The sequence below is a fragment of the Henckelia pumila genome, chromosome 3 (assembly GCF_033568475.1).
Source record: "Henckelia pumila isolate YLH828 chromosome 3, ASM3356847v2, whole genome shotgun sequence".
NCBI classification, from domain to species: domain Eukaryota; kingdom Viridiplantae; phylum Streptophyta; class Magnoliopsida; order Lamiales; family Gesneriaceae; genus Henckelia; species Henckelia pumila.
Genome location: NC_133122.1, coordinates 107,474,820 through 107,498,463, shown reverse-complemented (window position 1 = coordinate 107,498,463; position 23,644 = coordinate 107,474,820). Strand labels below are relative to the sequence as shown.

Sequence of the window (23,644 nt, the reverse complement as noted above, 5' to 3'; positions counted from 1 at the left end):
GCTGGAGCGCTGAACCTTCGGCTTTGAAACTTTAAAAGTGGCGCTGTGGCGCTTGATGGCTAGCGCTGGAGCGCTGAACCTTCGAATTCTTGTACATCAAAGAATGATTTTGTGCATAAAAGTACCTGCCATAAACTCTTAATTAGGACCAAACTTAATAAAATAAAAAATTACTGAAATTCAATAAAATTAACTGAAATAAAAGTAAAATAAAAGAAAATAAAATGAAACAGAAATAAAAATTTGGGTTGCCTCCCAAATAGCGCTTGGTTTAACGTCGTCAGCCCGAATTTTCTGGAGTGTTTATGCAGGGTCTATCAAAGCAACTTTCTCCATGTTCCGCACTTCATTGCCAAAGTAATGTTTCAACCTCTGCCCATTGACTTGAAAGGTTTGACCATCGTGACAGCTCAGTTCAATGGCTCCATAGGAATGCACTTTCACCACGGTGAACGGACCAGACCATCTTTATTTTAACTTACCTGGAAATAATTTGTAACTAGAATTAAACAATAATACATGCTGTCCAGGCTCGAATTCTCTCTTCAGTAATATTTTGTCATGCCACTTTTTGGTCTGTTCTTTGTAGAGCTTGGAATTTTTGTATGAATCATTACGAAACTCCTCGATCTCGTGTAACTGCAACAATCGCTCTTCACCGGCAGCTTTCAGATCAAAATTCAGCTTTTTCACTGCCCAATACCCTCGATGCTCCAACTCTACTGGCAGATGACATGCTTTTCCAAAGACCAACCTGTATGGCGATATGCCAATAGGAGTTTTGAACGCGGTCCGGTATGCCCATAGTGCATCATCCAACTTGATTGCTCAATCCTTCCGGTTCGTGTTGACAGTCTTTTCCAGAATTTGTTAATTTCCCGGTTGGATATTTCATCTTGCCCATTTGTTTGCGGATGGTATGCACACGCCACTTTATGCCTAACACCATATTTTGTCAGTAATGAATTAAATATTTTATTGAAAAAATGCGTACCTTCATCACTGATTATGGCCCTTGGGGTTCCAAACCTTGTGAAAATATTTTTCTGCACAAACTTAACCACTACACGAGCATCATTAGTGGGGGTGGCGATTGCTTCCACCCATTTCGAAACATAATCAACAGCCAATAAAATATAAGATTGACCAAAGGAGGGGGGAAACGGTCCCATAAAATCAATACCCCACACATCGAATAATTCAACCTCTAAAATATTTGTGAAAGGTAATTCATGACGCCTAGATATATTTCCCATCCTTTGACATCTATCACATGATTTTACCAAGTTATAACTGTCTTTGAATAAAGTTGGCCAATAAAAACCAGACTGAAGTACCTTGGCGGCTGTCTGTGAGGCTCCAAAGTGACCACCATACGGCGAGGAGTGACATTCTTCCAAAATTTCTTTTGCTTCAGCTTCATCTACACATCTCCTTATCACTTTGTTCGAACACTTCTTGTACACAAATGGATCATCCCATAGATAAAACTTGGCATCATGGAAAAATTTCTTCCTTTGGTGATGATTAAGATCTGGAGGCAAAACACCACAAGAAAGAAAATTAGCAAAGCCAGCAAACCAAGGAAGTTTAGAATTTACCTCAAAAAGATGTTCATCAGGAAATTGTTCCTTGATGAGTTCATATTAAGCTTTTCCTTCCAACTCCAAGCGAAACAGATGATCCGCCACTAAATTTTCACTCCCTTTCTTGTCTCTAATTTCAAAGTCAAACTTTTGTAGTAAGAGTTTCCACCGAATCAATCTCGGCTTGGCATCCTTTTTGGCAAATAAATAGCGAATTGCTGCATGGTCAGTATAAACAATTACTCTAGAGCCAATGAGATACGACCTGAATTTGTCGAATGAGAACACCACATCCAACATCTCTTTCTCTGTAGTAGTGTAATTCTGTTGTGCTCCATCAAGAGTGCGGCTGGCGTAGTAAATCGCCCGAAACATCTTATCTCTTCTTTGCCCCAAAACTGCTCCCACAGCATAATCGCTGTCATCACACATCACTTCAAACGGCTCCTTCCAGTCAGGCACAATCATAATAGGCGCATAAATTAATGCCTCCTTGATCTTTGTGAATGCCTGAAAACACGAATCATCAAAAATAAAATATGTATCTTTTTATAATAAATTACACAAAGGTTTAGTAATTTTAGAAAAATCTCTAATAAAGCGACGAATGAACCCGGCGTGTCCCAAGAAGCTTCTAATGGCTTTCACATTATTTTGCAGTGGAAGCTTTTCAATCGCAACCACTTTTGCTCGATCCACCTCAAGCCCATTAGATGACACTTTATGCCCAAGTACGATTCCTTCTTGCACCATGAAGTGACATTTTTCCCAGTTAAGCACTAGATTTTTCTCTTGGAAACACTGCAAAACAAGGGTCAGATTGTGCAAACAATGATAAAATGAAGACCCAAACACAGAAAAATCATCCATAAAAATTTCCTTAACTTCTTCCACTATGTCAGAAAAAATTGTCATCATGCACCGCTGAAAAGTAATCGGTGCATTACACAAACCAAATGGCATTCTCCTAAAAGCATAAGTACCATAGGGACATGTGAAAGTTGTTTTCTCTTAATCGTCTGACGCTATAGCAATTTGATTGTAGCCAGAATAGCCATCTAAAAAATAGTAATGTTTATAATCTGCCAACCTGTCAAGCATCTGATCAATAAAAGGAAGAGAAAAATGATCTTTTCTAGTAGCCTTATTCAACCTTCTATAATCAATGCAACTCTCCAACCAGTAACAGTACGAGTCGAAATCATCTCATTTTTCTCATTTTTTACCACAGTCATACCTCTTTTTTTCGGCACAACCTGTACTGGCGACACCCAAGAACTGTGAGATATAGCATAAATAATACCAGCATTCAATAATTTCAAAACCTCAGCTTTTACTACTTCTTTCATCGCAGGATTTAATCTCCTTTGATGATCAACATAAGGACTATACGACTCCTCCATTAAAATCTTATGCATGCAAATATTTGAACTAATTCCCTTGGTATCAGAAATAGACCAACCCAAAGCAGATTTAAATTTTCTCAAAACTCTTAATAATTTTTCATTTTCATCATGAGTAAGAGAGGATGAAATAATTACCAGGTTAGTCGAATTTTCTCCCAAAATTGCATAACATAAATGACCAGGCAGTTCTTTCAATTCAGGAGTAGAAACTGGTACCTCTTTGCTGGCTTCCTCAGGCAATGCTTCAGTTTTGTCTTTGCCATCTTTTTCCTTTGGAAAACATTCAAGAGTAAGAATTTTCTCTCTAAGTTCCCAATCATCACCATCCACTTGATTTATGGAATTAATCAAGCACCTAGCCAATGCATCCTACAACTTCATTCCTGCACAAAAATTATTTTCATGAGAATCAGATGAATCAATGCGATTACAAGAATGTACCTCATCTTGGTATTTCATGGTTTTGAAGGTGACAGCTTCACCACCAACTCGTAGAGTTAGTTCACCCTCCTGCACATCAATTAACACTCTGTCAGTTGCCAAGAATGGTCTCCCCAAAATTAGAGGGACATCTTGATCTTCTTCCATATCAAGCACTACAAAGTCAGCAGGAAAAATAAACTTATCTACTTTTACCAAGACGTCTTCCACAACTCCTCGAGGATATGTCAAAGAACGATCAGCCAACTGTAGAGTGATCGTGGTTGGTTTCACCTCGCCAAGCCCCAAAGACCTTGAAATAGACAAAGGCATTAAATTAATACTTGCAACGAAATCACATAATGCCCTATTAACAATCGCACCACCAATAATACAAGGAATAGTAAAACTCCTTGGATCTTTCAATTTCTGTGGTAGCTTCTTTTGCAGGATGGTGCTGCACTCCTCTGTCAACCTCACTGTTTTGAACTCTTCAAGCTTTCTCTTCCTTGCCATCACATCCTTCATGAATTTAACATAATGCAGCATCCGCTCCAAAGCATCAGCGAATGGAATATTTATATGAATTTTCTTGAAGTTGTCAAGAAACTTAGAAAATTTTTCATCCAACGCTTTCTTCTTGAACCGCTGAGGATATGGCTGAACAGATTTTGGCACAGGCGGTTTCTCAGGCATAACTGCAGACTTGCTGGAATTTTTTCTATCAAAATTTTTGGACTCCACCACAATATCTTCAACATCCTCATCATCCACTTCCTTTGGCTTATCTGTTCCAAGTTCCTTGCCACTTCTAAGAATAACAAACTTGCATTGCTCTCTAGGATTAACCTCAGTGTTTCTAGGAAACACACCTCTATGCTGATTATTCAATGCATTCGCTAGTTGACCAATTTGTGTTTCAAGATTTTTCATAGAAGCGCTCATATTTTTCAAGTGCGTCTCCATACTGTCAAGCCTATTTTCATTCCTCTTAAATCTTGTGGATGATTCTGCAATAAAATTACTCAACAAATCTTTCAACGATGCTTTACCCTCACCATTCTGAGTATTGAACCCCGGTGGAGGATTCAACACATTCTTATTGTTTGCATAGGAAAAATTCTCATGATTACGCAAACTAGGATGATACTGATTAGGTACAGGATTACCTTGATAATTGTTGTAATTCCTGTTGTTCACATATTGAGCTTGTTCCACACTCTCAAATCCATCATCAGAATTTACGGCAGTCGCCAGTGATGCTATCTCAGTAGAACATTGATTCCCTTCGGTCAGTGCAGCCAACTCTGTAGAAATAGTAGCCATCTGAGCAGTCAAAGCAGTGAATGCATCAACCTCATGAATTCCAGCAGGCTTTCTTATTGCAGATCTTTCACTCGGCCACTGATAATTGTTAACAGTCATTTGCTCAAGCATCTCATAAGCATGTTCAGGAAATTAGAAAATATTGAACCTCTAGCTGCAGCATCCACAGAAATATGAGTTGGCCCATTCAAACCATTGTAGAATAATTCGATCTGTTCCCAATCTGGAAAATTATGGTTTGGACACTTCCTAAGCAACTCCTTGTACCGCTCCCAAGCTTCATACAATTGCTCAAAATCTTGCTGTTTGAATGCAGTGATCTCTATTTTCAACTGACCCGACTTAGCAGGTGGGAAATACTTAGCCAGAAATTTGGAAGCCATATCATCCCATGTAGTGATACTCCCAAGAGGTAGTGATTGCAACCAACTACGAGCATTGTCCCTAAGAGATAATGGGAATAATCGTAGTTTGATGGTGTCCTCAGTAACACCATGAATCTTTATTGTGTCTGCAATCTCCAGAAAAGTACGCAGGTTCAAATTTGTATCTTCAGTAGCTGCACCCCTAAACTGATTTTGCTGCACCATATTAATAAGAGCTGGCTTCAACTCAAAATTATTTGCTGTGATATTCTGCCTAGCTATCCCAGAATAATGAGTATTGATCACCGGTCGAAAGTGATCTCTGATCGGCACTGGAGCATTATTGACAACTCTTTCCCTTTCTTCAGCCATTTGTTGCAACTCTTCTCTTCTAGCTTTTCTCAAAGCTTTAGCAGTTTTTTCGATTTCCGGATCAAAGAGCACTGAGTCGTAACTTTGTCCTTTTCGCATAAACTGCATAGACAGGAAAGATTTAAAATTAGAACCAACAAAATAAAATAAAATGCTCTAAATCAATATTAAGACTAATTAGCACAATTTAATATAAATAAAATAAAATTCATTCCCCGGCAACGGCGCCAAAAACTTGTTGCATAATTTTGTGCCCGCAAGTGCACGGTGTCAAGTTTTAATATAGAAAATGAGTCCAAGTCGATCCCACAGAGAATGAATAAAATGATATTATATTGAATATTTGCAACTAATCAAATCTTAATCCTATGTAGAGCTACGAAAATGGTTTGATTTTTTTATGAAACTAAAATTTGCAAGAAATAAAATTAAATAACCACGAGTTCACGAGATGAAAATTCAATAAGCGATGAATGCTAGATGTTCGACTTCACTTGACTGTCCACCACAATTTATTTCTAATGATTGTTTAATTATCAATTCTTCTAGTTTATTAGCCAAGAATCCCTATTATTTTCTACTACCTCTCTCGAGTGTCAAGCAGAAATTCATATTCAATAAAAAACTCAATATCTCTATCAATGTTCAATTATTAAATCCGGTAAATAGCACAAGAATTCTTCTAATGACTTCTATGGAGTTATATGCCTCTAGAGAAATATAAACACCAAAGATGTATTTTCCTATGTCGTATTCAAAATCTCCTCTCTCGAGTGATAGATTCTAAATAAAATATCATTCAATCTATAGCAAGTAAATTGAAAGCATTAAAATCAGGAAAACACAAATAAACTGTGCGAAGAATTCAAATATAAATCAAAATATCTCAATCATGGTTTCCAGTCAAGATCCGTCTACCTCTAGACTAAGAAATTAGTTCATAATAATTTTAAACATCAAACAAAATACGTTTTTTCAACAATCCATAGACTAAGAAAAATAGAGTTCAAAGAAAAACTAGAACGAATTAGAATGAAGCTTCTCTGTCGCCGAATGTCGCCATCTTCCGTCTTCGTACCGAATTCTCGAGCTCTTGTGCAATCCAAAACTCTCAATCGCCGTCCTTATGCTCTGAATACTCTCTAAACCCTCGTATCCTCCAAAATAAGTCATAAAATCCTTTTAAAAACTCGATCAAGACTTTCCAAAATTCTGAACACTGCCTAGCGCTGGAGCGCTGTCTTTCGGCGCTGGAGCGCTGGAATTCAGGCGCTGGGGCGCTGACCTGATCAATTTAAATTCATTTTTCCTCTTCTCTTTTCTTCACTCTTTTTGCATCTTTTTGACTCTTTTGATCAACTAAAATAAATATCACTTGAACTCCTGCAACCGACACTAACAACAAAAGAATAGAATAATATCCCTCAAAATACAACAAAATCCGAGCTAATTCATATAAAATATTAGTGCAAAAATTGCACTTATCATGGAGCTTGCAGGGAATTCGACAAGAGTCTGAATTAGTCAAAAGATATTTTGACCAGACACTCAAGCAAAGGTTTTTAATACGTTCTCAAGGTTTTACCCTAGATTTCGAGGACGAAATCTTTTAAGGGGGGGAGAATATAGTGACCCGTATCCATAATTAACGATAAATGATTATGTTAATCGTGTGTTCATGTTTGGATTAGTAAAACATGATTAAGTAAATTCCAAATGTATTAATGGAGTCCAGAAATGAATCAAGGACACTCAAAAATGGTGGGTAAGGTTCGGGAGGTTCGGACGCTCCGAATCAAGTTCGGAGGATCCGAACATGCACGGAGCCAGGCTTTGGAGGCTTGGAAGGCTTAGGACAGTCCGATGTGGGTTTGGACGATCCAAACTCATGCAGCCAGCTATCCCAAAATAATACGTCATTGGTGACGTCATCCGGGAGATGTTCTGATGATCCGAAGGGTGAGTTCGGACCATCCGAACAGTGTATCGGACAGGTGTATGGTTGCATGCGATTGGTTGGACGCATGGCAGAGATCAGACGATCCGATGAGGCGATCGGATGGCCCAAAGCAGATCGGATGCTCCAAACATAGGATCGGACGACCCGATCGTGTGCTATAAATATAGGGTCGCGGAGAATCATTTGGTGCAAATTCCAAATTCCTCTAATTCGCCCATGTGGCTCTATTTTAGGGCTTTGGGTACTCTTATTTAGAGTTGGAGTAGGGAATATATTCTACAATAGTCAAAAAGCGTCTGACATAGTATCGGAGCAGTGCTCGTGTAGCGAAACCGTGCTCGAGGGTGTGGAGCTGCAACAGGGGTGTACTCCTAGTTGCGGGATAGTCGCCATCAGTAGGCTGACGACGGACGCAGGTATAGCTATGGTCTCCTTAAATTATTTAGGAGTATGCAATAACTTAGTTAAGAATTTTAGAGCTTAATTAATGATGCATGGGTAATTGCATTGTAGAGTTGATGATAGGCTTGGAAACTAGAGAGGGACTATTAGGACTACCTTTAGTAAGGTACGTAAGTACTGACTGAGATAGCCAGCAAGTTTTGCATGCTTATATGTTGCATATGTGTGTCATATTATATTGCAGCATATGCATATCATATTGTGCATGTCCATCTTTTGAGATGAGCCATGTAGGGCCGCTCAGCCCTATTCGGACGGTTAATGTCGAGCGCCCCGCAACCGACGGGTTAGCCGGCACTGGCATCTGGAAGACACGGTCTAAATCCATTAGGAATGAGCAGTGCACGCAGGGTTTTCTCCCCGGGTTGTACCACTCATGTCCTAGGCGCCATTACTGAGCAGTTGTATACAGTTATCTCAGATATGGATACCCTGTCATTTGCATGCATCATATTTGTATGTTTTACCCGTGCTTTTGTATTGAGCTTAGAGCTCACTTTCAGTCTTTTCTGTGTGTCTGGACACCCCATTCGACAGGGCCGGTGTAGGTGCAGGATTGAGCACCAGGAGCTTGGAGTAGCCAGTGACCAATGAAGACAGCAGCATTAGCTGTAGGTTTTTGCCCTTTCGGCATATTAATTCGATTGGGTTGTATAATCGAATTTGTTTAACCGGTTGTATTCTGCCGGTCTGCTTTTATTTAAGTCTTCCGCATCAATTTATTTAATGCATGTTTAATTATGCTGTTGACTCTGATTAGGTAGTGGATCCGGGTTGGGTCGCTACACTATCCATCCCCCATCATAGGCACCTAAACCTTGAAATTTTATGTTAAACACCTTTAATCTAGGACCTTGACCACCCCTAGAACCACCTCAGCCTCTAAGACTTACTCCCTCATGCCAAAACCAGCCCCAGACTAGCAACTTACTAAGGGGCAGCCCCTGCCCCTAAGAAACCGATTCCCTACCAATCACCCAGCCAACAGTCTTTCCTTCAATCTTGCTAGTCGGTTCAAACAACCCAGGTGCTACCATGTGAGCTACGTTCTCACCCATGGTAGTCCCTATATCACCATCCAATCAATAATAAAATTCAAGCAACGCATACTCAAATATTGGCAGAAGAAATCTCGAACGGGGGAGGGGCGAAAATGCAACTAATTCGGAGACTCAAAAGAATAACTTCATTCAACATAAGGACCACTATAATACAACCAAGAGCATGCATATAAATCTCCACAGACACCTATAGAGGACCCGAATAGCTAAAGAAGGGGAGAAAACTGGGCCGTCGATCATCTACTGAAAATCAGGCAAGCGGCTACATAGATTAAAATAAAATTCGAAATGCATAAAGGAAAATAAGATTACACAGTATATCATCCATTTGGTGGCGAAAGAAGCCTGTAGTGGCCCATATCCAGAATTAACGATAATGTGTAATTATCGTGTGATCATGATAGATTTAGTAAAACGTGATTAAGAAGACTTCTAAATGGATTAACGGAGCTCGGAAATAGACCCAAAATGATCAGAAATGGTCCGGAGGGTTAGACATATAGGAAGCTCCGAAGTTAGGATCGAATGCTCCGAAGGTGATCGGAAGCTCCGATGAACGATCGGAAGCTCCGATCAAATTTTGTCATCCATGACGTGTGGTTGATCGGAAGCTCCGGACAGGATCGGAAGCTCCGATCACCCCTATCCAAAGTCAACCAGTGAGATTTTGACAAGTGGCAGATGAGGATGTTCGGAAGCTCCGATGGCAGGATCGGACGTTCCGATCGAGGATCGGAGGTTCCGATCGAGGATCGGAGGTTCCGATCGAGGATCGGAGGTTTCGATCAATGCATATAAATATAAGGTCCGAGGCATTCATTTATTGCCAATTCCGAATTCTCTCCTTCGCCCTCGTGGTCCTATTTCAGGGCTTTGGGTACTCTTATTCTAGAGTTGGAGTAGGATATTTGTTTTAGTATAGTCAGACAGTGTCTGACATAATAGCAGAGCAGTGCTCGTGTTGTAGAGCCGTGTTCGAGGCTGTGGATTCGCAGTAGGGGAGTGCCCTAGTTGCGGGATAGTCGCCATCAGTGGGCTGACAATGGACATAGGTATAGCTATGGTCTCCTTAAATTATTTAGGAGTATGCAATAGCTTAATTAAGGCTTTTAGAGATTATTGAATGATGCATGGGTATTTTCATTGTAGACTTGATGATAGGCTTGGAACCGAGAGTGGGACTACTAGGACTCCCTTAGAAAGGTACGTAAGTACTGACTGGGATTGCCAGCGGATAGGCATGCTTATATGTTGCATTTATGTGTTTGCATGTTATTATTGTTATGCGGCATGTGCATATCATCTTGTGCCTGTACATCTGTATATCTTTCGAGATGAGCCAGTTAGGGTTGCTCAGCCCTGTTAGGACGTTTGATATCGAGTACACTTAGGTACTGATACCTCGAGGACTCCGTGGTCCGCGTTCGGGATTTGGAAATGAGTGGTCGCACACAGTGGTTAGCTACCCCGATGTGACGAGCTTATATCCCAGGCGCCAGTTTGAGCAGTTTGTATACAGTTATCCCAGATATGGATACCCTGTCATTTGCAAGCATCATATTTGTATGTTTATCCATTATTTTGTATTGATCTTAGAGCTCACGTCCAGTATTTTCTGTGTATCTGGATACCCTATTCGACAGGGCAGGTGTAGGTGCAGGATTGAGCACGAGGAGCCTGGAGTAGCCAGTGACCTTGAAGACAGCAGGATTAGATGTAGGTTTTATTTAAAGTAATTCGATTGGGTTGTATAAATCAAGTTTGATTAGCCGGTTGTATTCTGCCGCTCTGCTTGTATTTAAGTCTTTCGCAGTGATTTTATTTAATGCATGCTTAATTATGCTCTTAATACTGATTAGGTACTGGATCTGTGTCGGGTCGCTACATTTATTGGTATCAGAGCTGCATACAAGGGACTTAGGAAATTTATAATAAGACTTCTTGATTATCCTTGTAGGAATTATTGAGGCCTAGCGAAAGAAGATTTGGTTATTCATTGCCAAGGTTTGTGGCATAAGTCTTTACTATAAGGAATGCAACAGTGATGAGAACACCAGTAGTAGCATATCGATAGATAGACTAACTGTTGTGGATAGTTCATCATTCGATGCATTGGAATGCTGATCGAAGAATATATGGATTCCAGTCAAGGAAGACTGGAAGAGAAGATCAAGTATATCACGTCAGATACATCTGAGGGCTTTTTGGAACGAATGGTGTTTAGTAATCCATGTGGTTTCAGTCCTTGAAGATTCTCCACTCGTAGTTGGAGAGATTTTCAGATATACCTTTACCAGGGAATGCCTCGAGTGCCTAAAGCATGACAGGTTTCGAGCGTAAGGTCTGTAAACTCGTGTAGAACATGGTTTTACCGGTATGCTTGTATCGATGCTTTTGGTAGGCATACGGGAAACTTCATGTTCAAAAACATGATTTGAATACAAGAAGAACGCTGATGGTAGATCGCGAGCAAAAGAAGTCAACCGACATGCACTGACGCAGAGCATAGCTGGTTAGCTATCACGTGCCATTTCTCCGAAGTTCTTCGTGGGAGGAAATGTAGAGAGACTTGGACGGGAGTATGCTTGTATCGATGCGTGTGTCGATGGGAAGCTTCATGCTCAAGGGACGAAGACAGGATTCGATGATTTTAAATACTGTATTGATTTATTTGTAAACAGTATTTCAGTTGTAATATATCATCAAAATTTAGTTGTATCGTATCAAGTTATTGGATGTACTTATTGTTGTATTTTCGGAATACTGTAATGATATTACATGGGATTGTAATAAAGAAATTGTACATAACTTGAAGTAATGATACATGTGTTACTTATTCAGCAATTCGTGATTGATTGCAAGTAAATTTTATAAAGTTTGGCTTGGAATTAGTTGATTGGTAATCAACTAGGATAGCTCATGGATTTTGAGTAAGCCAGCGGTAACGGGTTGACATGGGTTTAGTCTAGGTGTTCTCCTAGGATTGACCTAATTAGTCGTTTGACTGGGTTAGTGCCATTGATGAGGTAATTCATCTGGGGGCAAGGAAATATTGGTCTTGTTTGGAATTTTGAGTTTTTGTTCTAAGTTGTTTCCTTAGGACAGTAGTCTGATTGACCTTCATAGGTTGAGACTTCGTGATGATGGGATTTCATAGGGATACCAAGTCGAGTATATGCTAAGAGTTGTGGACTATGACCATGACTAGACATGATGGAGCGTGACCCTATGCCAGTGTTACTCTGGGAGTCTTTCGTACTTCGGAGAATGCCTGGAAGCCTTCGTGCTTCAGGATTTGGCGGTGGGAAGGCTACTTAGTCTAGAGTTTTGGTAACAGTCACGACGGGGTATGACATTGGATTGGATGTCTGGTTAGGTATCGGCGGTTTAGATATCGTCTGACTGTCGTCAGAGATATTGGTTTGTAGTTTTGTCATAAGGACCAGTCCTGGAGGGATTTTTCTTGACGAGTGCGTACTCTGAGCAGATAGTTTTAGTCTATTGAATACTGCTAGACTAGTGGATCTAGTCGGGGTTTGGATGCTCTTGTGATAGGGGCTATCCAGGAGATGGGTTTGTGAAATTCTTGAAACATTTGACTCGGGGATGAGTAGTTTTCAGCATTAATGATTTCCTTCAGTGATAGATTATATCCGATGCTAAGGATTGTACATGACTATTGGAGGCGTGAGGATAGCGTGATTTATGCCAGTATACACTTGGTGGTGATTTCAGGTGGGGCACCGTGGCAAGTAACCTCAGTCTCGATTTGTTGCAGTCTTAGCAAGAAATATAGTTATCAGGAGCATGTTCAACGATAGTTGAAATATTTTGGACTTGTATAGCGGCTTGGGTTGAACAAGTCCTTATGATCATCTTGAATGAATATAGACAGTGGATAGTATGTCTAGACTGGTGCAGGTTTAGCACTAGTGACTACTTGTAACTGTTGTCTGACTTTGTCAAAGATGAGTGATTGAATCAGCGGTGATTCTTTTGATTCCAAGTAGTTGGGATCTGCGGACGTGTGGCAATGAGATCATCGATATTGATCGGCCATGAGAGTTTCATCGATCAATGATTGTCTGATTATAATTGGTATCTTCAAGCATGGAGAGAGCTACAGTATATCGATTTGATTGATCAAATTATTCCAATCGGTATAGATGGGATATAGTGAATCAAGAAATACTGGGAATGGTACTTTAATTATGTTATGCTTTGATATAACGATTCAAGTGCATTTAGGAAATTCTTTAGTCGCTAAGGGATCTCCAGGAATGCGGGAATCGAGACTTTTGGATTCTGCGGATCACAAAATTGGTCATTAGTTGGCTTTTGTGATCGTAGTTGTTGGTAACGTTGCTTTTGCTACCAGTGACGGATTTTGATCTGAGCGTTGCTTGGTGTTAGCAATTATTGATCTAGTTTGAGGAAATAGGATTCAGTGATTGTCCCAGGATTGTCAGTGGACAAATTTTGGGGACTGTTGGTCAGAGTGTTTTGTTTGGGGTGCTTCCAATATATGTCTCAAGAGTTGTTCTTGAGAGGCGATTCGACAAGTGCTTATGGATTTCAATGAGCATTAACAAGTTAGCATTAGTCGTTTCATGGGATGAGACAGCAGCTGAGACTTGTTTTTCTGAGTCTGGCAGGGTTGTTGTCACTGATATCCCAGTGCGTTGTGATATGCTATGTCATTGAGAGGTTGAGATAGCGGGATTGCCGCTATTATTGATAGATTTTGTGCGGGATCTAGTTGAATCCATTTGGTTATCCGCGCTAGGGAGACAAGGATTTGGTTATCTGGAACAGGATTAATCGGAATCGTTTTCGTCGATACTATCTCTAGTTCCGAGATAGAAGTAAGCATTCGACATAGGCTACTAATGCTGAGGATGGTGTTGGTCCATCTGGGAGTTTCAGCAGGATGATAGTGAATTTTGAGGCGACGACCTCGAATGGTGCATTAAAACAAGAAATTGTATACAAGGATTTTGTCACAATTGGGGTTAGAAATCTCTGTTTGCTAGTTGTTGTTCTTTGAGAACATTCGTTGGCAAATGGCAGGGTGAGTACTGAAAGTACGTACTATGACGCCAAGAATTGTCAAAATTTTGTTCTTATCCATGGAAGGATGACTAATGCGATCGAGTAGATGCTATCTACGATAGCGGGATTCTGATCAAGGTTTATTGCAATCAGTCTGAGGGTTTCAGATGGTTAGAGTCGTGTGCAGTGGTGTGATTACTCTGCGAGCTGGTGGCCGGTAGTTGCCATTTCTATTCGCATAAAGTACTGTTTTGGAAGATACATTTTATCCTTCGTGATAAAAAGCAACCCACACAAGTTCTTGAAAAAGGGATATCTAGGATTTGACCGAGAGTCGAATCTAGATCGATTTGTTTAGAGCATTGCGATAACGTCAAGGAATGCGATGTTATCGTTACACTAGTGAGATACAATGAGTTGTATCTTGTTTTCTCAATGGGCAGCGATGGAGTTCGTGCATGTCTAGAGAATAGCTGATGACTAGTTACGATCTTAGCAGGAGTGTCACCGCTAAGATTTGTAGGCAGTGTGGTTGATATAGCCGGCAATTTGGACCAAAGGTGCATGCCGTGTTGTTGCGGTTATCGATGGATAACTAACGATAGTCAGTAGTGTTACTCGTCCTCGCAGGATTGCTGATAAGAAGGCAGTGATTTCCAGAGTGATCGTTAAAAGCGTGTGAGTTTGAAATTAGTGCGAATTATAAATCGAGTTTATGTTCTGATGTGGTTCAGTGAATGAACAGACCCTGCAGGTTTAGCGAGGTTTGGTATTGTCGAAGGTTATTTGACCAGATGTTTTGAACCGGAACTACTAATGAATTGGACGAATGATTTATACTATAATCCCGAGGTTTACCTTAGATTTCGAGGACGAAATTCCTTTTAAGGTGGTGGGAATGTAGTGGCCCATATCCAGAATTAACGATAATGAGTAATTATCGTGTGATCATGATAGATTTAGTAAAACGTGATTAAGAAGAATTCTAAATGGATTAACGGAGCTCGGAAATAGACCCAAAATGATCAGAAATGGTCCGGAGGGTCAGACAGATCGGAAGCTCCGAAGTTAGGATCGGATGCTCCGAAGGTGATCGGAAGCTCCGATCGAATTTCGTCATCCATGACGTGTGGTTGATCGGAAGCTCCGAACAGGATCGGAATCTCCGATCACCCCTATCCAAAGTCAACCAGTGAGATTTTGACACTTGGCAGATAAGGATGTTCGGAAGCTCCGATGGCTGAATCGGACGTTCCGATCAAGGATCGGATGTTCCGATCGAGGATCGGAAGTTCCGATCGATGCCTATAAATATAAGGTCCGAGGCATTCATTTTTTGCCAATTCCGAATTCTCTCCTTCGCCCTCGTGGTCCTATTTTAGGGCTTTGGGTACTCTTATTCTAGAGTTGGAGTAGGATATTTGTTTTAGTATATTCAGACAGTGTCTGACATAGTAGCGGAGCAGTGCTCATGTTGTAGAGCCGTGTTCGAGGCTATGGATTTGCAGCAGGGGAGTGCCCTAGTTGCGGGATAGTCGCCATCAGTGGGCTGACGACGGACGCAGGTATAGCTATGGTCTCCTTAAATTATTTAGGAGTATGCAATAGCTTAATTAAGGCTTTTAGAGCTTATTGAATGATGCATGGGTATTTGCATTGTAGACTTGATGATAGGCTTGGAACCTAGAGTGGGACTACTAGGACTGCCTTAGAAAGGTACGTAAGTACTGACTGAGATTTTCAGCGGATATGCATGCTTATATGTTTCATTTATGTGTTTGCATGTTATTATTGTTATGCGGCATGTGCATATCATCTTGTGCATGTACATCTGTATATCTTTCGAGATGAGCCAGTTAGGGTTGCTCAGCCCTGTTAGGACGTTTGATATCGAGTACCCTTAAGTACTGATACCTCGAGGACTCCGTGGTCCGCGTCCGGGATTCGGGAATGAGTGGTCGCACACAGTGGTTAGCTACCCCGATATGACGAGCTTATATCACAGGCGCCAGTTTGAGCAGTTTGTATACAGTTATCCCAGATATGAATACCCTGTCATTTACATGCATCATATTTGTATGTTTATCCATGCTTTCGTATTGAGCTTAGAGCTCACGTCCAGTATTTTCTATGTATCTGGATACCCTATTCGACGGGGCAGGTGTAGGTGTAGGATTGAGCACCAGGAGCCTGAAGTAGCCAGTGACCTTGAAGACAACAGGATTAGCTTTAGGTTTTATTTAAATTAATTCGATTGGGTTGTATAAATCGAGTTTGATTAGCCGGTTGTATTCTGCCGGTCTGCTTGTATTTAAGTCTTCCGCAGCGATTTTATTTAATGCATGCTTAATTATGCTCTTAACACTGATTAGGTAGTGGATCCGGATCGGGTCGCTACAAAGCCCATGAATCTTGCCTTAACCAGAAAATCACAAAGGAAAGGGGATAGGAAAAATCGGTGAGCTGGAACAGGGGAGGCAAAGCTCGAGCAGCTTGCCTGACATTGAACCTTGCCGAGAGAAGATGGGGCTACTGCGGCGGCCGACGGCTCAAGGAAATGGAAGGGGAAACCTGGTGAGGCCGATCGCGAGCGAGAGTGACGGAAATTGGGTGAAGTCTGTAACGAGTTGAGGCTTGGAGAAGGGGAAACTTATAGGGCTGAGTGATTTTTGGGCTGAGGAATTACTTTAATGGGCCGAGGAATTTGGTTTGGGAAATTCCTTAAACGGGCCAAGTTACAAACACTATCAAGTGCGCAAGTAAATGTCATATAACATGCAGTATTTTATATGGTGCGAGTAAAAGTGTTAGGCCCAAAATTCCGGCAAATACTCAAAGTTAAAAATCTAAGAATTTAAACACTTTAAATATTATGATGTCACGGCAACGAGTAAAATATTCAAATAACAAATAGAGTGATTAAAATAATTTAAACCGGCTAGACTAATGTTTAAAATAAATTTGAATAGATACACAAGCGAAAAACAAAAATCTTTAAAATGATTTGAACAAATAAAAAAAGGATTTTAAATAAATAAGCTAGTCATATAAAATAATTTAAAGTAATTTAAAATAACTAACTGCTAAACTTAGGCTATTTAAAATAAATAAGTTGGACAATCAAAAATATTTAAACAAATAAACTAAACATTTAAAATCATTTAAAAGAATAAACTAAACAATCAAAATCATTTAAATATGCAAGCTTAAACTTTTAAAATATTAAAACAATTAAGTTGCACAATAAAAATCATTTTGACAAATAAACTTAAACAATTAAAAACATTAATTAAATAGTTAGTACAAGAAAATCATTGAATAAATAATAAAAATATTTTATTAGTACATAATTCAAATAAATAATTTAAATCAATTAAACCTAAAAATAATAATCCTAATATTTATTAAATTTAATGCATGAGATTTAGTAGATTGGATTTTAGGTACTACATATTAACAATTTAATTAATGTTTTTAATTGTTTAAATTTTTGTGTCTAAATTATTTTTATTGTGCAATTTAAATTGCTTTAATATTTTAAAGGTTTAGGCTTGCATATTTAAATGATTTTAATTTTAATTGTTTAGTTTATTCTTTTAAATGATTTTAACTGTTTAGCTTATTTGTTTAAATATTTTCGAGTGTCCAACTTATTTATTTTAAATAGTCTAAGTTTAGCGGTTAATTACTTTAAATTATTTTAAATATTTAGATTATTTATTAAAATTCTTTTTAATTGTTTAAATAATTTTAAAGTTTTTATTTCTGCTTTTGTATTTATTTAATCTACTTTTAAACATTTGTCTACTTGTTTAAAATTATTTTAGTGGTTCTGCTTGCTATTTAAATATTTTACTCGTTGTCGTGACACCAGAATATTTTTAAAGAGTTTAATTCTTGATTTTTCAAGCTTGTGTTTTATTTAGTGCGATTTAATTTTTAGCCCTAATCGCTTTTATGGTTTAGCACTTTTTAAAAGTGTGTAGCACTTTTTTCTAAATTTTTTAACACTCCCATTTTTTCTAGGGTTTGCCTATACTTATGCACTTGAACTCAAAGTGAACCCTAGACTCCAACACATTACACTCTCATTCTCTCTCTCTCACACACACACACAAGAATAGCCGATTGTTTCCCCTGTTCTTCCATGGAATCCATCGGCTATGCTTTCCTTCTTCATTAAACTCCTCCATCTTCACTTTCTTCTCCGGTGATTCGCTCCAAGAAAGCTGGACTAGCTGGTTCATCCATTTTGAGCTCGGTTTCAGCTCACATTAGCTCTTAGCTGCTCGTTTTCTGCCCATTTCAGCTTGTGTGGATCGGTTGTAGCTCCATCGAGCTCATTTCCTTCAATTTTCTTTGTGTAGCTAGGCAAGATTATGGTTTCTTGTTTTCACCTAGTAAATTATTATGTTGTGTGTTGCATTTCTTAAATCATTCGAAATTATTAATGTTTATTTCTTTGCCCTGTTCGAAAGTTCAAGTTGCCCTGCCCTTTGAAATATTTTCAGAAAGTTCTTGCATTTGCTTGGTTCGGTTTGCTGCTATAATTTATAGATTTATGTTTTTGCATTTGATTGGTGGTTTTCCATAAGCATGAGTTCGAATGTCCATAAGTTTTCAAAGCATGTGTTCGAGCAATTTCCAGGATTTTTCATAAGCATATGGTTCAAATAATTTCAAGGTTTGCCTTCATGCTTTGTGTTCGAATATTTCCAACTTTTCTTGCATAACATGTGTTCGAGAATTTCCAGCTTCCTTACCTAGCATGGTGGTTCGAATTTTCAGATATTTCATAGTATGGTGGTTCGAATTTTCAGATATTTCATAGCATGGTGGTTCGAATTTCCAAAATTTTCATACCTTGTGTTCTTCATGCCCCGTGGTTCAAAAATCTCAGATTTTTCCCTTGGCATGGTTCGATTTATTTTCCAGAATTTTGTTTGCTTTTGGTTCGATATAAATTTCCAAATTTTTTATCCTTCTTTTGGTTCGAACATTTGGTCTTTCTTGTTTTGAATTGGATGGTGATTTAGAGCTACCATGGATGATATGTAGTTCACATGGTAGCAACTAGGATGACTTGAAGATAGCTTGTGGAATGGAGTTGAGGTGCATTCGAATTTTATGGATTTTGGGGCTCGGTGTTGGTTGCTTTGTTGAGCTGGGTTTGAGCTGGTTTATAGGAGTTTCTAAGGCGTTAAGATGAGCTTAAATGTTGGTCTTGAACCTACACTAGTGGCATGGAACTTGGGGGTCTTGTGGCTAAGTTTTTTATTGAGTATAAAAGTAAGGCTTGAGCAGAATTCTAGAAGTGTATTGGGATGTCCGGAAACTTGTTTAAAACAGGGATATAACTCGGGTTTTGGGTTAAGGGCTCGGGTTTGGAAATGTTCTAGGATGTTGGAAATATGTCGGTTTAAGAGGGAATTAATTCGGTTAAGTTTTGGTCGAGTTTTAGATTTTTGAATTAATAAGGAGCAGAATTTTTGAAGCAAAAGGGATGCTGCCCGGAAATTTGATTTTTGTAAAATGCTTGGTTAGGAATACAATTAAGAGGATGATTTCCCCACTTAGTTCTAAGTGTCTTGGAGTCGTGGTTTTAAGTGGAATCTTTTTTTATTAAGAATCAAGCAAGTTACAAATTTTACGGGCAACCGCTCGTTTAGTCCTAACCGCAAATTATGGGTTAAATTTCCATCCTTTGGGTTTGTCTCCTAAATCACCATCCCAGTCATTCTTGTGTGAGTCATATGCATGATTATCGATCAAAATTTACACGTACATCATATTTACATATGCATGCTAAGTCTCATATTTATGAATGAAAGAAAGTATTTTACGAACGAAGGGAGATGATTGTGACTACAATAAAATTCATGTGTTTGGACGGGCTGGGAGATGTCATAGCTTCCCTTACCGAAATTCATGTGTATGGATGGGCTAGGAGAAATCTTGGCTTCCCATACCAACCATAGGGCAAGAGGGGTTGGGTGTTATCCTGACTTCCTTGTGGCATAGTGCACTGTAGCTATGATCATGATCGAAACCCACAGAGTCACATCCAAGGATCTAAGTTCACAGTTTCAGTTCCAGTCATTTATATACATGTTCAGTACAGTATATTCAGTTTCATTGTTCATGTTTGACTTAGCCATACATATGTTACATTCATATTCACGTCATTTATTCAAAAATCATCTATTTAAGTTGAAGGGCACAAATAATTTTATTATAAGTTATTTTTAATTTGTCTGTGCTTGCATTTATGTAGTACTCGTTATCCCCCCCCCCCCCCCCCACAAATATTCTTTTTGAGTCTTTTAGGCTCACTACACTTATTGTTTTTAGGTGAGGAGTACTTCACTAAGATCGAGAGACAGGATCCCCAGGGCGAGGTCACTGGTGGTGCAGGCCCTTTACCGTTGTGCTTTTAGTTGTTCCGCAACCTCTGATGTTGTCTTTTTATTTATGATTTGTAGTATTTCATACACTGTCAGTCACTTGCAGGATGAGTTTTCACTGCTTTAGAATATTTGGCATGTAAACTTAATAGTTTATTATTCAGCAACTCTGTGGGATTAACTTTCCTTTTCTAGATTCTATGATTATCGTATTTGGATTTTTATCATGTGTTTATTTATTTGATTATGTTTTGCTGAGTGTGTCAGTTGGCCTTATAATAGTTTAAATCGAGTCATGGCAATTTTTTTTTAAAATTCCGCAATTCTTTATTTATTATTTATATTTTAGAGGGTTTGTGTTGTGAAAAATACTCGCAAGCATACGAGTGTCAAGTTTTAATAAAGTGATGAATCAAGTATCATTCCCACAAGGAGTAAATTGAAAATATTTAATACTTGTAATTAAAATATTCTTAATTTTATTTAGAAAATTAAACTTTAGAGATTTGCTGAAAATTTAATAAATAATGAAGTTTGTAAAACGCGCACACACACAATCCTTAAGACATTATCAATCAGACAGAAATAGTCTAGAGGTTTTAATTTCACTTGGTCTCGACAATATTCATTCCTAATTAATCTATTTTCATGAGTTCATTTCAATTAATAATCAAGAACACATAAATTATACTATTTCCCTCTCCCGAGTATCAAATAGAATGTATCACTTACAGATCGATTCCAATATCCCTATTAAAAACCTACTTGTATTGATATGTATAAAACAATGTTCTTCCTTAGCTCTATTAAAGTTATAAGCTCTCCCGCGTCATATAAACAATTAATAGTGTGCATTCTATCGATCCAATTCTAAATCCCCTCTCCCGAGTTCCGGATTCTAAATAAATATGACAAATCAATTTATGGCCAGTAAATTGAAAAGACTTTCAAAACTAGAATCATAATTAATTTAGAAGAACTCAATTCAATAAAATCAACAATTCATAAACACGTCTTGAACAGGTTACATCAACCTCTAGACATAAAAAGTTTAGTTCATACTAAAATTCAAAACAACCGAAATCATGTTTAATGTCTCAAACATAATTCAATAACAAAAATAAAACAATAGAGAAGAAATAACAAAGCCGTGGTCTTTCTTCCGTATCCGGTTAAAAATCTCCGTCTTCGTTCCAAGCAATCTTCAATCTCAAGCTCTTCCAAATTCTCACAAAGTTTTTCTCTCTCAGATATTCTAGTGTGCGGTGGCTAGATAACCCTTATTAAGTCTGAAAACTCCCTTTTATACTCCCTAAGAATCGTCCAAAATCTACACAAAGATATCTCAAAGTTTCCAAAATCACAGAAAAAACTTTGGCAAAAAAATAGCGACGCGCGGGCGCGCATACATTTCTGTCTCACAACTTCAAAATTCTTGAACACGCGCGGACGCGCGTAATGTCAGGAGCGGGCGCGCATGACTCTCTTCCTCAAAACTCTAAAAACACTTCAGGAGGCGCGGGCGCGCATGATGGCTAGTGCGGGCGCGCATACTGCTCGGGTCCTTCTTCATCTTTCCTTCAAAATCTTGAACCATCTTCACTCGTTCTGCCTCTTCCTTGACTCCTTTGACTCTATCCAACACAAATTCAATATTTGCTTTACTTCCTAGCATCCAACACAAACAACAGCAAATTCCACGTAATTCCGCTCGAAACCAAACAATTATCCTATAATATCAATACAAATTAAGTGCACAAAATGCACTTATCAAATTCTCTCAAACTTAAATGTTTGCTAGTCCCGAGCAAAGCCAAACAAGACTCAAAATCAAAGCACAAACACTCACTCTAACAAATCAAGACCAACCAAAAATTACTATGAATCAATGGCCTTAGCAATATATTCAGAAAAACACATTTCATCCAATAATATCGAACTATCAATTTTTATCTTCAAACAAACACATGCTAGTGAACCTCAAAAACATACAAATCCCGTAACTCACATTCAAAATACTCTTATCCAAATCAATTCACACATTCATAGATCATGAGGACTTTATAAGGTAAAAACAAAGATCAAACAATAGGATAAACAACAACTGAAAAGACTCAAAATCAGGTTATTTCACAAAAGATAAGTGTGTGCATTTTTCGACCAAAAATTCATATTCATTAAAAGTGTCAATCAATCATTCATAGGCTTGATTCTCGCAACCCTTCTCCAGTAGTATATTGGGCAACTGTGACTCGGTCAATAGGACTTAATTGTCTTGTAACGTAAGGTCTGGCTCATGGCAACAAACGAATGAATAAGAATTCAAAAGAAGGAGTAATTTATGCTCAACTCTAATTTACACTCTTTTTTCATTCACTTTCACATGCACCTTTTCTTCACTTCAATTTTTTTCATCGATTATTCTCTTTCATTCATCATTTTTCTTTTTCTTCTTTTCACAAACATTTTTTTTACAGCTTTTTCACCTCTTTGTAACTACCATCTTCTTGATTTTTTTTTTATTTTCAAATCTTCCACCACACCATTCCATATTTACAAATATCAACTAGGAGCACATCAAACTTTAGCATTCAAATTACTCCCTTAAAGGTAGGAATTAGTGTTTAGGCTATTCATAGGTAGTCAATATAGGTCCTTGAAAGGATGACGAATGGGGTTTATCACACGTTTACATGCATGTCATTCGATTTTCAATAAGGCTCAAACAAGGTAATAAGGATAGTTGAATCAATAGGTAGCTTGAAAGGCTCAAACGATTTCAGAAAAATTTTCCTAAATCATTCATAATCACAGTTATGCTCGTATTGCGCCTCAAAGGGTATCCGACTAGTTCTAGACAATCTCAATTCACAAGTGAATCACATGAAATTTTAACCAGTGAAAAAAATAAGTAATCATCAGCAGTAAACAATGATCTTCAACAACATTCAGAACATGTACCTAGAGTACTCATGTATATCTTGTGAAAGCTCATAGGACAACTAAGGTAAGTTCCAATAAAAATTAGGCCCAAAGATCTTAAAAATTGCCTCATTCATTTCTATGTTTGTATGTTTTAACTCAGACTTAAGCACAATCACAGAATATATAGGAATTCATTCATCTAATTAGTTCACCAACACAAAAATTCTTTGAAGTACGATCATGGATTTGAGACAAAAAAAGAAATTTGCATCATTGGCCAATTTCTTTTCATTTCTTTCATGATT

At 38.4% G+C, this 23,644-nt stretch overlaps 1 non-coding gene across 1 annotated transcript; it reads left to right on the top strand.

Annotated features, from left to right (window-relative positions):
- The first annotated feature begins 4,966 nt into the window (after positions 1-4,966).
- On the top strand, positions 4,967-5,072 carry LOC140893950 (small nucleolar RNA R71). The gene has a single exon (XR_012153508.1). It is a non-coding gene; the product is annotated as a small nucleolar RNA R71 (small nucleolar RNA).
- The last annotated feature ends 18,572 nt before the right edge of the window (positions 5,073-23,644 follow it).